At 43.9% G+C, this 16,111-nt stretch overlaps 1 protein-coding gene across 1 annotated transcript in view; it reads right to left on the minus strand.

The window, feature by feature from the left end:
* The window catches only part of LOC133563410 (zinc finger protein 469), a 787,165-nt gene that overhangs the window by 132,210 nt on the left and 638,844 nt on the right, over window positions 1-16,111 (minus strand). The window contains exon 6 of the mRNA XM_061917527.1: window positions 927-1,094. The gene's annotated coding sequence lies outside the window, so the exon portion shown is untranslated. The remainder of the gene's footprint in view (window positions 1-926; window positions 1,095-16,111) is intronic.

Raw genomic sequence — 16,111 nt, forward strand, 5'->3', positions numbered from 1 at the left:
CCGCTCTTTATCTCATGGTCTGTGTGTACTTTCCTCTCTCTTTTACTCCCCCTTGTCTGTTCTGGAAAGTCCATTCGCTCAGAGCAGCAGTGACACAAGGACCGTCTCCTCCATGGCAGACCACGCTTGTGTTTTTTCAATTAAAGCCGGGCTCCCGTACACTACTCATTTGGGAAACCATAATTCTCATAGCCCAGAAGAAACTAATGGAAAGTCACTTAGAGTTTTGTTTTTTTTGTTTTTTCCAGGAGAAGTATCGGAAAGACCTGTTCCATATAAGTTGCGCTGGATCGGGTGGGCGAAGGGTATAACTAGAATATCATCAATGAGAATAGAGGAGGTGTTGATAGAAGGTCAAGGCCTCACTGAGGGTTTCGGGGTGCAAAACTCAAACAGCGGAAAGGGAGCAAGAAGGGGGCAAGTAGAAAAAAAACTACAGACAGATGGATTTCCAGGAGAATGTGGATAAAAGTGGATTATGTCACTGACAGGATCTGAACTGCACCACATAAACCACATCAAAGTATCTTTTATTTACAAAAAAACGAGGCTCAATGAGCCTAATGCATCTGTCAGCTGGGAGATAAATCACAAGTGCACCGGTGTAAACACACACACCGGAGTAGGGAGACAGCAATGACCAGACCGCTTTATATCAATCCGGCAAGTATTCCACACTCCTATAGTTGGTGCACTTCCTTGCAGCAATGATGCGACTCATTAGAAATGACACTGCCTCCACTCAGGTAAAAAAACGTGTGTGGCATCGTAGGCAAACAAACGCACACATGCAGGCCCGTAAAAAGTGGGAGGGCCCCGAAGTGGACGGCCCACATGACACTCCGGCTCCGGATCACAACAATCAACACACTCAACTAGCGAGAAAGTCGGGAGCAGCAGGAAGAGTAGACGGTCGGAATTCTTACCTCAGGAGTTATGTACGAGGGAAAGCCACATGACTGGAAGAGTCTCCGGTTATCTCGCAGCCGTGGAGACGGGCGCTGAGACGTGCAGGAGGCGCTGAGCAGAGCGTCACTCGGCAGAAAGCGGAGGAGCCACGCAGACCCCAGGCCCGTCCACTAACACTCTGCTTTCTGGGGATGAAAAGAGAAGACTTCATTACCAGCTGGAGACCACGCCTCCAGCCCTCCAGTCTCGCCCTCCCCTCCCAAGCATTCTCCTCCCTGCCTCCTTTTCCTTGCTTCCCCTCTTAACTCCCAGCCAGTAGCACGCGCCCCGTCCCGGCCAAAGAAGGGGGGTGGGGGGGGGGGGGGGGGGTGGGAAGTAGACTGCCAAAGAAAACCTCCCAGCCTGACACCAGCCAGCACTGTGCAGTGCGCACGGGAGGGGTGGGAGGGGAGATGAGGAGGAGAGAAAAGATGGCACACAAGGTGTTGTTTGTTTTGAAAGTTCGGATACCGCGTCAGAAGTGTCGCGGCCTCAAATAAGCACGGACATGTGTCTGTGTCGTTGAGGCCGAACGGGCTATTAAATGAGTACGGGGAAGAAAAACAGGAGGGGTAGAATTAAATTTCGCTCAAGTGAAGAGTCCTAGGCACGGGGGGAGGGGGGGGGGGGGGAGCTCAGGCAATGATACAGACAGACGGGCAGATGGAAATAAAAACACAGACGAGCTGACAAGGACACAGGAAGCAAAATGTTTGATCAGTTTGACAGTTGCAGTCTGAACAGACCCAGGATGTATCAGCGGGGGTTTTTGACTACTCGAGTTAGGACGGCATAGAAAATCCCTCCAAAAGGCGACAATACCTTTTAAATGATAAATGGGTTGTACTTGTATAGCGCTTTTCTACCTTCAAGGTACTCAAAGCGCTTTGACACTACTTCCACATTTACCCATTCACACACTGATGGAGGGAGCTGCCATGCAAGGCACCAACCAGCACCCATCAGGAGCAAGGGTGAAGTGTCTTGCTCAGGACACAACGGACGTGACGAGGTTGGTTCTAGGTGGGATTTGAACCAGTGACCCTCGGGTTGCGCACAGCCACTCTTCCACTGCGCCACGCCGTCCCGCCGTTTTAGTTAGAGTGTCCGCCCTGAGATCGGTAAGTCGTGAGATCAAACAAATATTACAAAAAAAAATGGCACCCATTACCTTCCTGCTTGGCACTCAGCATCAAGGGTTGGAATCGGGGGTTATAACACCAAAATGATTCCTGAGCGCGGTCACTGCTGCCGCTCACTGCTTTTTTCCCCAAGATGGCGCTGCTGTAGTGACTGCTGTAGGCAGGAGTTCTGTGCTCGTGTGTCATCCTTTTGTGTTTCCCTCTTGTTTTCATGTGTTATTATATTTTTTTGCATTTTGGTCCGGGACCCTTTGGGACTGTGTGACGAGGGGTGGCACTTTCGTGACCTCTGTGGTGCTTTTTTTGTGGACTTCTGGATCTGCCTCCCGGGAGCCTTTTGGCCATGGAGACCAGCTGCAGGGTCTCTGCCACACCAGAGTCTGTTTGGAGGGACTGGAGGAGATGCAAATGAGGGGACAGGACTGTGGAGCTAGCACTGAGCGCTGGGACGGAGAGGTTTCGCGGTGTCTTGACTGGGTGAGCAGGTGTCGGACACCTCAGTCACCTTGGACGTATCCTCGCTCATCCATTCAGACTGAACACTGGCCGAGAATGGAGTCGGCTGTCTTGGTTGCTTTGTTGGGTCTGCTCCTGTCTCTGGCCATGCTCCCTCCTCCCCAGCGGACAATGGCGTGGAACACCGCAGAGGCCACCACAGTGGATATGTTTCTTTTACTTTTTATTCATAGCTGTATGTAGAAGTGTCTGCTTGTATCTGCTCCTTTAATGTCTTTAATGTCCTCTGTGTTCTTTGATGTTTGATGTTTCCCTCTTCCACACATGGAAGAGGGATGTGTACTATGGCTATGAGTTGTTGTTTTTCCCTTGGCCTCAGTCTGCACCCCCTCTCCAGGGCCCAGGCTAAGACCGATTTTTTTAATTTTATTTTATTACTGGAATCAAGCATTTATTGTGCTTGAACATCAAGCATTTATTGTGTATGTCGTCTTTTTTGTAAGGGGCGCTGGAAGCCGGCAGACCCGTCAGCGATCCTGTTCTGTCTCCCTGTAATGTTTGTCTGATCTTGAATGGGATTGGGCTGAAAATTGTAATTTTCCTGAAGGAACTCTCCTGACGGAATAAATAAAGTACTATCTAATCTAATCTAATCTAATCTAATCCCCTCACCTCCCAGGGGGTGGAACAAGGGGATGGGTCAAATGCAGAGGGTAATTTCACCACACTAAGTGTGTGTGTAACTATCAGTGGTACTTTAACTAACTTTATATCGGTCTCTTTAGTGCTGGTTTATACATCAATGATGAAATGTATACATATATATTTATATATTTTATATATTTTATACATCAATGATGAAATATTAACATTGCAACACATGCCAATACGGCCTTTTTAGTTTACTGAATTGCAATTTTGAATTTCCCGGGAGTTTTTTTCGTGAAAACGTTGCGTCATGATGACATGTGACGTCACGGGCTGTTAGGAAATATGAGCGCTGCGCACACACACAGTTAAAAGTCGTCTGCTTTAACGGCATAATTACACAGTATTTTGGAGATCTGTGTTGCTGAATCTTTTGCAATGTGTTCAATTACTATTGGAGAAGTCAAAGTAGAAAGATGGAGGTGGGAAGCTTTAGCCTTTAGCCACACAAACACATTGGGATTCCTTGTTTAAAATTCACGGAGGTGAAACTTTACTATGGATCACAGCGAACATGGATCCGGACCGAATGTCAACCAGCAGGTTTCGGTGAGAAAATTGTGGTTAAAAAGTCGCTTCTTACCGGAGATCAGCTGAGCTTGTGCCGTCCATAAAGCTGCCGTCGACTTCCCTGAGACACTGGCGTCAAGACACCCGTGGAGACACCCCTTTGATTATCAGGTACTGTTAAACTCATTAAAACACTAGCAACACAATAGAAAGATAAGGGATTTCCCAGAATTATCCTAATAAATGTGTCTAAAACATCTGAATCCGTCCCAATCCAATCGCTTTTTTTTTATTACCTTTTTTTTTTTTTTTTTGTAGTCCGTCGCTATCAATATCCTCAAACACAAATCTTTCATCCTCGCTCAAATTAATGGAGAAATTGGTGTTTTCTCGGTCCGAATAGCTGTTTTTGTTGGAGGCTCCCATTAAAAACAATGTGAATATGTGAGGAGCCCCCACACTTGTGACGTCATCGTTTGCGACTTCCGGTAGAGGCAGGGCTTTTCTGTCAGCAAGCAAATGTTGCAAACTTTATCGTGGATGTTCTCTACTAAATCCTTTCAGCAAAAATATGGCAATATCGCGAAATGATCAAGTATGACACATAGAAGGGACCTGCTATCCCCGTTTGAATAAGATAATCTTATTTCAGTAGGCCTTTAACCATCCCTCTTCAGGGGCGTTAACACATTGCCACGGTAAGATAGCGGTTCTTGATTGTTCAGCAATTGGCCGTCCTTCCAAAACCTGGTAATCCATCACTTATCCACCATGAACCCTAGGACCCACTCTGGAAGCCGCCAAAAAAAACAATAATAATTCTGGCAGTCTTGGTTGGTTTCAAATGGGCTGTGTTCAAAACCCCTTTCGCCGTGCAAAGAACAGCAAAAGCCATGATAAAGCAATCATCCATCTACAACCGCTTATCCTGAATCGGGTCGCGGGGACAACAGCTCCAGCAGAGACCCCCAGACTTCACTCTCCAGGGCAACATTAGCAACTTCCTCCTGGGGGACCCCGAAGCGTTCCCAGGCCAGAGAGGAGATGTAATCCCCCCCATCTGGTCCTTGGCCTGCCCCGGGGTCTCCTCTCAGTGGGACGTGCAACGAGGACTTCCCTAGGGAGACGCTCGTGAGGCTGCCGCACGAGATGTGTTCGCACGAGATGCCCGAATCACCTGAGCTGGCTCCTTTCCAAGCGAAAGAGCAGCAGCCAGACTCTGAGACTCTCTATGGTGACTGAACTTCTCACCCTATCTCTAAGGGAGATGCCAGCCACCCTTCTGAGGAAACTCATTTTGGCCGCTTGTATCCGCGATCTTTTTCTTTCGGTCATGACCCACACTTCATGACCATAGGTGAGAGCCGTGATAAGTTAAAGTTGAAGTACCACTGATAGTCACACACGCTAAGAGTGGTAAATTACCCTCTGCATTTGTATAAATCTCCTTGTTCCACCCCCCTGGGAGGTGAGGGGAGCAGTAAGCAGCAGCATTGATTTGGTGATTTAACAAAATGCACGAGATGCGGCCCCAAAGCCGAAGATGATCAACCGAGCAATTGAAAAAGTAAAAGTAAATCCACAATCACTCACGAGCCCTGAAAGGCCGCAGCCAGGAGGTTAAGGGTGAGGACCGTGCTCAATGACTTCTTCGGTAGGCTACTTTATGCTGTGTGACAGACACTGTCTTTTGTTTAATTTGTGATTGGACACATGTACCTGTGCAATTATTTAATCTTCCAATGAGTAGACCTGCAGTTTATAGACAGATGCGGCCAATACATGTAAAATATGTGTCCAAAAATTAAGTAGGTGCGGCTTATTAGATTTAAACTTATTTTTATTGTCATTCAAAATTAAACTGGTTCTCGCCCGGAAAAGGGTGGAGTGCCATCTCCGGGTTGGGGAGGAGACCCTGCCCCAAGTGGAGGAGTTCAAGTACCTAGGAGTCTTGTTCACGAGTGGGGGAAGAGTGGATCGTGAGATCGACAGGCGGATCGGTGCGGCGTCTTCAGTAATGCGGACGTTGTATCGATCCGTTGTGGTGAAGAAGGAGCTGAGCCGGAAGGCAAAGCTCTCAATTTACCGGTCGATCTACGTTCCCATCCTCACCTATGGTCATGAGCTTTGGGTCATGACCGAAAGGATAAGATCACGGGTACAAGCGGCCGAAATGAGTTTCCTCCGCCGTGTGGCGGGGCTCTCCCTTAGAGATAGGGTGAGAAGCTCTGCCATCCGGGAGGAGCTCAAAGTAAAGCCGCTGCTCCTTCACATCGAGAGGAGCCAGATGAGGTGGTTCGGGCATCTGGTCAGGATGCCACCCGAACGCCTCCCTAGGGAGGTGTTTAGGGCACGTCCAACCGGTAGGAGGCCACGGGGAAGACCCAGGACACGTTGGGAAGACTATATCTCCCGGCTGGCCTGGGAACAACTCGGGATCCCCCGGGAAGAGCTAGACGAAGTGGCTGGGGAGAGGGAAGTCTGGGTTTCCCTGCTTAGGCTGTTGCCCCCGCGACCCGACCTCGGATAAGCGGAAGATGATGATGATGATGATGATGATGATGATGATGATGACTTTACAGTACAGATAAGAACAACGTTTTGTTGCATTAGCTCGTTGTAGTGCAGGATAAAAGAGCAATAAGTTGGAGATATAAATATGCATCCACGTTTATGGATGTATGTTATAGTGTCTTTATATTCCAGCGAGTTAATTTGGTTTGGGGGGAAATTGAGGGGATTATTATGATGCGTTCAAGAGTTTTTTGGCCTGAGGGAAGCTGTTACAGAACTAAGAGGTTCTGCTACGGAGGCTGTGGAATATCTTTCTCGAGTCCAGCAGTGAAAGCAGTCCTTGGTGGGGGTGGGAGAAGTCGCTGCAGATTTTCTGAGCTCTGGTCAGGCAGCGGCTTTTTGTGATTTCCTGTATAGGAGGAAGAGGAGTCCTGATGATCTTTTCCGTCGTCCTCACCACTCTCTGCAGAGACTTGCAGTCTGAGACACTGCAGGCTCCAGTCCAGGCAGAGATGCTGTTGGTCAGTAGGTTCTCTATAGTGCCTCTGTAGAATGTGGTGAGAATGGGGTGAGGAAGCTGTGCTCTTTTAATCCGACGCAAAAAGTTCATGCACTGCTGAGCTCTTTTTACAAGAGCCCCAGTGTGTAGGGACCAGGTCATATTGTCAGTTATCTGCACCCCCAGGAACTTGGTGCTGCTTACCATCTCCACTGCTGTGCCGTTGATGAAGAGTGGAGTGTGGCTGGACTGGTGCCTCCTGAAGTCGACGATAATCTCCTTGGTTTTGTCGACTTTCAGGACCAGGTTGTTGGTTCTGCACCAGTCAACCAGATGTTTCACCTCCTTGCCGTAGTCCATGTCGTTGTTGTCACGGATGAGGCCCACTACTGTCGTGTCGTCCGCATACTTCACATTATATTTTGGTACCCTTAGTTACTGTAATCACTGAGTAAGACAACACTTCGGACTATGAGCGGGGGATGCAAACAGGCTGGACAAGCTGTTAAAGGGGAACATTATCAGCAGACCTATGTAAGCGTCAATATATACCTTGATGGTGCAGAAAAAAGACCATATATTTTTTTAACCGATTTCCGAACTCTAAATGGGTGAATTTTGGCGAATTAAACGCCTTTCTGTTCATCGCTATTTTTGCGATGACGTCAGAACGTGACGTCTCTCAGGTAATACAGCCGCCATTTTCATTTTCAACACATTACAAACACCGGGTCTCAGCTCTGTTATTTTCCGTTTTTTTCGACTATTTTTTGGAACTTTGGAGACATCATGCCTCGTTGGTGTGTTGTCAGAGGGTGTAACAACACTAACAGGGAGGGATTCAAGTTGCACCACAGGCCCGAAGATGCGAAAGTGTCTGCTGCCAGACCCCCATTGAATGTGCCAAAGTGTCTCCACATTTTACCGGCGATGACAGACATGACACAGAGATGTATGGATAACCTGCAGATGCATTTGCAACGATGAATTCAACGAAATCACAAAGGTGAATTTTGTTGATGTTGACTTATGCGCTAATCAGACATATTTGGTCACGGCGTGACTGCCAGCTAATCGATGCTAACTCGCTACGCTAATCGACGCTATGCTAATCGGCGCTACGCTAATCGACGCTAATATGCTATTTACCGGCGGTGCTAAAGCAGACATGGCACAGAGATGTATGGATAACCTGCAGATGCATTTGCAACTATAAAGTCAACTAAATCACAAAGGTGAGTTTTGTTGATGTTGACTTCCAGCTAATCGATGCTAACATGCTACGCTAATCGATGCTAACATGCTATTTACCGGCGGTGCTAAAGCAGACATGGCACAGAGATGTATGGATAACCTGCAGATGCATTTGCAACTATATTATGTTTCCTTCCACCCACACTTAAGGCGAAAAAAACACTTACCAATCGAAGGATTTAAGTTGCTCCAGTGTCACGAGATGCGAAAGTCCCGATCGTTTGGTCCGCACATTTTACCGGCGATGCTAACGCAGCTATTCAGCCATGCTATGGCTATGAATAGCTTGAATAGCTATTCGCTCAATAGCTTCAGTTTCTTCTTCAATACTTTCATACTCCAACCATCCGTTTCAATACATGCGTAATCTGATAAAACGCTTAAGTCGCTGAAATCCGAGTCTGAATCCGAGCTAATGTCGCTAAATCTTGCTGTGCTAGTCGCCATTGTTTGTTTACATTGGCAGCACTGTATGACGTCACAGGGAAATGGATAGTCGCATCGCAAATAGCGAAAATCAAGCACTTTATACCTTTTTTTAGGGATATTCGGGGACCGGTAAAATTTTGAAAAAAAATTCAAAAAATACAACAGGTCACTTGGAACTGATTTTTATTGTTTTTAACCCTTTTGAAATTGTGATAATGTTCCCCTTTAAGGAAGGCCAGTAACGTGGTGGGAATAAAGCTAGACTCTCTGGCGGTGGTGTCAGAGAGTTAAAGTCTACCAAAGCTCGTAGCCATTATGGACAACACCTCGCACCCACTACACTCGGAAATGGCGGAGAGAGTGAGCACATTCAGTGGAAGGCTCGGACTCCCAAAATGCAACACGGAATGACGAGGAAGTCCTTCATATCCACATATGTAAAATAGACTGTATTTATATTATTCACAGGAGTTTTCTACAAATGTTGACTGCACTCCTTCAACATTTGTAGAAAACTCCTGTGGATGTACTACCAGTCTGTGGTTGCCAGTGTTCTGTCCTACATGGTAGTGTGCTGGGGGGGGGGGCAGTACATCTAAGAAGGACAGCTCCAGACTTGAGAAACTGATCAGGCGGGCCGGTTCTACAATCGGAATGAAACTGGACTCACTGGTGACGGTGGCAGAGAAGAGGACTGTGGACAAACTAGTGAGCATCCTGGATGATGCCAGTCACCCTCTGCATAGTGTTATCAGTAGCCAGAGGAGCCTGTTCAGTGCTAGACTGCTTCATCCCAAGTGCAGGACTAATAGATTCAAGAACTCCTTTGTCCCACACGCCATTAGACTGTACAACTCCTCTCTGGGACGGGGGACGGGGGGGTACTAGGATGACAGGGGATGCAAAACATTAACAGTGCAATACGTTTTCATAACATGGTCACTACTGCCTACTTTGTCTTGTTATATTCTTATTTTACTGTTATATTGTTATTCCCATTGTTTTTATTCTTTTTGTAATATTTCTCTATTTTGTTTCCATTTAAACCCCCATTATTTACTTTTTTTCTTTAAATTGATCTCAACTCTGTACACTGCTGCTGGAATTTTAATTTTCCTGAAGGAACTCTCCTGAAGGAATCAATAAAGTACTATCTATCTATCTATCTGTGTGAATAATGCTGTCTAATAGACGGTATTTATATTATTCACGTGTAAAAATACCTAAATGTTTATTGTCTATTGTGAGCGAACTGTGGTGCTGAATTTCCCCCAGGGATCAATAAAGTACTTTCTATTCTATTCTATTCTATTCATGTAATTCAATTTCCCATACAACATCCTGTGAAGCGGAGCCCTTTCAACTCAAATTCCAATTTTTCAAATAAAATCTCAAGTTAGGAATTGTGCACAATTCTGCATCGAAGAGAACTCTCTTCCCGACGGACAAGGAAAGTAGGCACTAACTCTTGTTGCTGCTCACTGTCTATAATTATGAGGGGCTGGGCACACTATCAAGTCTCTGCTGCACCCTGCACCCAGCTACACCACACACACACACACCGTGCTCTACCCAGTCTCAGTGTTTAAACGAGAAAGAGGTGGTAAACTCTCGAAGGGATAAGATAGTACAGGTGAAATGTGTTTCTAAGGATGTTGGCTTCGAGAGAATAAAGTCAAAGATATTGCATAAGTAATACAGACTTTGACATCAAATGTTACAGTTTGGGCTTAAGTAGTGGTTGTGATAGCTCATTTTCAGTTATGCCATGCTCTCATAGGATGGCTTTGATCTGCAGACTATTTGAAAGCAAGATCACCACAGGGCATCATTACGCCCGATACTGTGCCAGTGTTGCCACATAAAGTACTTCTTCCTAACAAACCTACTTGCAAAAAAATCCATATTTTGGACCATTCAATAATAGGCAGAAATACTATAATAGTAGCCTCATTAAAAAATGTGGCAGAAAAAATTGCACAAAACAATCAAAAGACAACCAGACAAGACGTATTAAGTCAACATTTTGCAGGAGTGGATGAGGTGTGCAAAGATTACAGATTGCTGGCTTTCTCCCACTCTAGCATTAACACCTACACACACTCTCTGTGGCATAATGGTGTCAAATTTACACAGTTCCACAAAGCAGTACTTAAGGTTACGGCTTTCCTACATTGAAGGTTGCGAAAGCACCGTTCAGGAGTTGGGGTTGGATACAGTTGGAGTGTGCACAGCATGCAGGACACAAATAAAGGGCACACAGACCAATTGTAAGTTTCTTTTGGAAGCAAATGATCAAAATTACAATGCAAGATAAAAAAAACGTCCTGTCTGACTTTGATGTGAAGATTTTGTCACAGATGAAACACAAATCCAGCTTTGGAAAGTCATTGTTTGTTTACAGTCTGCTACGTCTTAAAAATAGCAATGTGGTCCCATAAAATTTCAAATCTAAAAGTGGGATTTAGTATTCATCCCCTCTGCCGCTAGGGGCTTTATGAGCTGTAAAGTACACAAGCTAGAGAGGAGTGAAGGTTTAGCAGAAAAGTTTTTATGCAACATTTTGCTAAGTTTGTTTTGGGAGTAATGAATCTTTCTGCCTTTTGTCTTCAAGGCTAAGATTACTGTAACTCAGTTATATTGGAAAAGTGGCAGGGTTTCTTTTTAAAGAGCAAGTCATACTTTATTTTAGGCCGTGGGTTTATAGCAGAACACATACTCTACTGTACTGCAACATGTCTTCAGGATGACGGCTTTTATTATTTGCATTTTTTTTTTTTTTTTTTTTGCTTCTACCTCACAAATCTACAAAATTTAAATGGGTTCCAGTCCAAAAGGGAGGGCGTATTAACAATTCTTCATTCTGTTTTGTATTGGTAATTATTAAATTAATTTAAAAACTAGTGAGCATCCTGGATGATGCCAGTCACCCTCTGCATAGTGTTATCAGTACCCAGAGGAGCCTATTCAGTTCTAGACTGCTTCATCCCAAGTGCAGGACTAATAGACTAAAAAAAACTCCTTTGTCCCACACGCCATTAGACTGTACAACTCCTCTCTGGTACTAGGATGATAGGCGATGCAAAACAATAACAGTGCGATACTTTGAGTGTGAATGTTGTCTGTCTATCTGTGTTGGCCCTGCGATGAGGTGGCGACTTGTCCAGGGTGTACCCTGCCTTCTGCCCGATTGTAGCTGAGATAGGCGCCAGCGCCCCCCGCGACCCCGAAAGGGAATAAGCGGTAGAAAATGGATGGATGGATACTTTTTCATAACATGGTAACTACTGCCTAGTTTCTCTTGTCATATTCTTATTTTACTGTTATATTTTTATTCCCATTGTCGCTTTTTATTTTTATTCTTAATGTACAAACCCCGTTTCCATATGAGTTGGGAAATTGTGTTAGATGTAAATATAAACGGAATACAATGATTTGCAAATCATTTTCAACCCATATTCAGTTGAATATGCTACAAAGACAACATATTTGATGTTCAAACTGATAAACATTTTTTTTTTTTGCAAATAATCATTAACTTTAGAATTTTATGCCAGCAACACGTGACAAAGAAGTTGGGAGAGGTGACAATAAATACTGATAAAGTTGAGGCTAATTGGGAACAGGTGGGTGCCATGATTGGGTATGAAAACAGCTTTCCAAAAAATGCTCTGTCTTTCACAAGAAAGAATGGGGCGAGGTACACCCCTTTGTCAACAACTGCGTGAGCAAATAGTCAAACAGTTTAAGAACAAAGTTTCTCAAAGATAGACCATGACCTTCGATCCCTCAGACGGCACTGTATCTAAAACCGACATCAATCTCTAAAGGATATCACCACATGGGCTCAAGAACACTTCATAAAACCACTGTCACTAAATACAGTTCGTCGCTTCATCTGTAAGTGTAAGTTAAAGCTCTACTATGCAAAGCGAAAGCCATTTATCAACAACATCCAGTGGAAAAGTGTTCCTGTGGTCTGACGAGTCCACATTTCAAATTGTTTTTGGAAATATTGTACATTGTGTACTCCGGACCAAAGGGGAAGCAAACCATCCAGACTGTAATCGACGCAAAGTTTAAAAGTCAGCATCTGTGATGGTATGGGGGTGCATTGGTGCCCAAGGCATGGGTAACTTACACGTCTGTGAAGGCACCATTAATTCTTAAACGGTACATACAGGCTTTGGAACAACATATGCTGCCATCCAAGCGCCGTCTTTTTCATGGACGCCCCTGCTTATTTCAGGAAGACAATGCCAAGCCACATTCAGCACGTGGCTTCGTAAAAAAACAGTGCGGGTACTTTCCTGGCCCGCCTGCAGTCCAGACCTGTCTCCCATCGAAAATGCGGAGACCCCGGACTGTTGAACGACTGAAGCTCTACATAAAACAAGAATGGGAAAGAATTGCACGTTCAAAGGTTCAACAATTAGTTTTCTCAGTTCCCAAATGTTTAGTGAGTGTTGTCAAAAGAAAAGGTGATGTAACACAGTGGTGAACATGCCCTTTCCCAACTACTTTGGCACATGTCGCAGCCATGAAATTCTAAGTTAATTATTATTTGTAAAAAAAATAAATCAAGTTTATGAGTTTGAACATCAAATATCTTGTCTTTGTAGTGCATTCAATTGAATATGGGTTGAAAAGGATTTGCAAATCATTGTATTCCGTTTATATTTACATCTAACACAATTTCCCAACTCATATGGAAATGGGGTTTGTAATATTTTTCTATTTTGTTTCAATTTATACGCCCATTATTTACTTTTTACTTTTTAAATTGATCTCAACTCTGTACACTGCTGCTGGAATTTAGATTTTCCTGAAGGAATCAATAAAGTACTAACTATCTATCTATCTATCTATCTATCTATCTATCTATCTATCTATCTATCTATCTATCTATCTATCTATCTATCTATCTATCTATCTATCTATCTATCCATCCATCTATCTAACTATCTATCTATCTATCTATCTATTATTGGTAATGGTAATTACCCATAGCTAGTTTGTATTCTTTCTGATGATATCAAAATTGCGTAAAGGCCATTAAGGACCATAAAGGTTGTCAATCAAAAATATCATGTATATTGTAAATGTTATCCATCCATCAATTTTCAATATAAAAATAAAATATTATTAATAATAAAATATATTGGTATTTATTGTATACTGTATATATAATAGTTAAATCAGGGGTCTCTGACCCACGGCCCGCAAGACATTATTTTGCAGCCCCCCACCCGAATATAAAAGTTTTATGTTAGTGCGGCCCGCGGGTTTTATATGAATGGCGCTTGACAGCGTTGTGTTTGGGTCCAAAATGGCTCTTTCAACATTCTGGGTTGCCTACCCCTGCGTTAGTGGAAAAGCGGCAAATGAGTGAAAGCTACAGAAACTTTGCCATGGAGACGAGGGTTTTCTTACATGCCTTGCTGCAGTCACACCGCGACACCTGTCCGTCAGTAATAACAGTCCCCGATAACCTGGACCAATTAAAACCGTTTTTTTTTTTTAATTGTTTAATTTGCATTGCCTCACACGATGAACACTACATATATTTCTATATGATGCCGGATAACACTCCGGGAGCCGTCACTTTTTTGCGCTCGCTATCCTGGTACTTTCCCGGCTATTATTCGCCGACCGCCGTGTTGCTGTAGGGAGGAAAAGCGGAATGACACACATTGCGGAAATAACATTATTCTCCAAATATGTCTTTTTCAAAGCCTGCGGTGAAGAGAAAGGTTAGTGATGAGCAAGGACAGATCCAGGAAAAGTGGGAGATGCAATATTTCTTTGTTGGGCACATCAGCACCCCGACATGTCTTATTTGCACAGAGAAAGTTGCGGTGCACAAGGGATACAATTTGAAACATCATTATACAACTAAACATGCTGAGGAGTATGCAACATTTTTTTTAAAGAAATCTTTTCTTGCAGCCCAGCCTCACCCAGACTCTGCATCCAGTGGCCCCCAGGTAAATTGAGTTTGGGACCCCCGATTTAAATATTACATATATGTTATAGTTTATATTGCTACAAAGGTATATTTTTAGTCTACTTTATACCTGCATTATCCTTTCCATCCTTTGTAACAGAGCTACTGTGTGGAACCATTCGCCTTGTGGATCAATAAAGTTTGTCTCAGTCTAAATCTAAGTCCAAGTCTAAGTACGAATCAGGACTGGACTTTTTATTATTATTTTTATTATTATTATTATTAATATTTTAATGCATGTAAATCCATGAATCAATGTCTCATTGAATTACTTTTTAATAAAGTAGCAATGGTTCAAATAAGTATCCAGAAAAAATATGTTTTGTTTTCTTTATTTGGATATGATAGAAACATGTACTGATAAAAACTTAAAATATAGTCTAGATGTATTTATTACCCATGTAAAATATAATATCCACAAATGCAATTGGTTAAAGAGAACACCTGGAAAAAAATACAACATTATTGAAATGAATATATGTTTTCATCCCTGGAGCAATCTGGACACTAAAAATCTATTAGAACTTCAAAAGGTATAATCAAAGTTTTTTAAATTACATTTGAGTTATCTATTTTACCCCTTTTATTACTTTATACATGTTTATATGTGATGTTGTGTGTACTTGTTATTTAATATCTTGTTGTGTTTACAGTAGCATGGTTAGAGGTGTTTATGTTGATACATATACTCAACAGAAAAACAAAAAAATAATAGTCACAAAAATAAAAATTCTACTTATACATGTTTTTTGGAATCCATCAATTGCTTAACTTCGAATTTGGATTTTAGAAAGTGACAATACAATTCACTGGATAGTTTTATAGGTATATTCAGGTGTACTGGAGAGGAGGCTACGTCGGATAGTCGAACCTCGGATTCAGGAGGAACAGTGTGGTTTTCGTCCTGGTCGTGGAACTGTGGACCAGCTCTATACTCTCGGCAGGGTTCTTGAGGGTGCATGGGAGTTTGCCCAACCAGTCTACATGTGCTTTGTGGACTTGGAGAAGGCATTCGACCGTGTCCCTCGGGAAGTCCTGTGGGGAGTGCTCAGAGAGTATGGGGTATCGGACTGTCTTATTGTGGCGGTCCGTTCCCTGTACGATCAGTGTCAGAGCTTGGTTCGCATTGCAGGCAGTAAGTCGAACACATTTCCAGTGAGGGTTGGACTCCGCCAAGGCTGTCCTTTGTCACCGATTCTGTTCATAACTTTTATGGACAGAATTTCTAGGCGCAGTCAAGGCGTTGAGGGGTTCCGGTTTGGTGACCGCAGGATTAGGTCTCTGCTTTTTGCAGATGATGTGGTCCTGATGGCTTCATCTGACCGGGATCTTCAGCTCTCGCTGGATCGGTTCGCAGCCGAGTGTGAAGCGACCGGAATGAGAATCAGCACCTCCAAGTCCGAGTCCATGGTTCTCGCCCGGAAAAGGGTGGAATGCCATCTCCGGTTTGGGGAGGAGACCCTGCCCCAAGTGGAGGAGTTCAAGTACCTAGGAGTCTTGTTCACGAGTGGGGGAAGAGTGGATCGTGAGATCGACAGGCGGATCGGTGCGGCGTCTTCAGTAATGCGGACTTTGTACCGATCCGTTGTGGTGAAGAAGGAGCTGAGCCGGAAGGCAAAGCTCTCAATTTACCGGTCGATCTAC

The sequence above is a fragment of the Nerophis ophidion genome, linkage group LG12 (assembly GCF_033978795.1).
Source record: "Nerophis ophidion isolate RoL-2023_Sa linkage group LG12, RoL_Noph_v1.0, whole genome shotgun sequence".
In the NCBI taxonomy this organism is placed as follows: domain Eukaryota; kingdom Metazoa; phylum Chordata; class Actinopteri; order Syngnathiformes; family Syngnathidae; genus Nerophis; species Nerophis ophidion.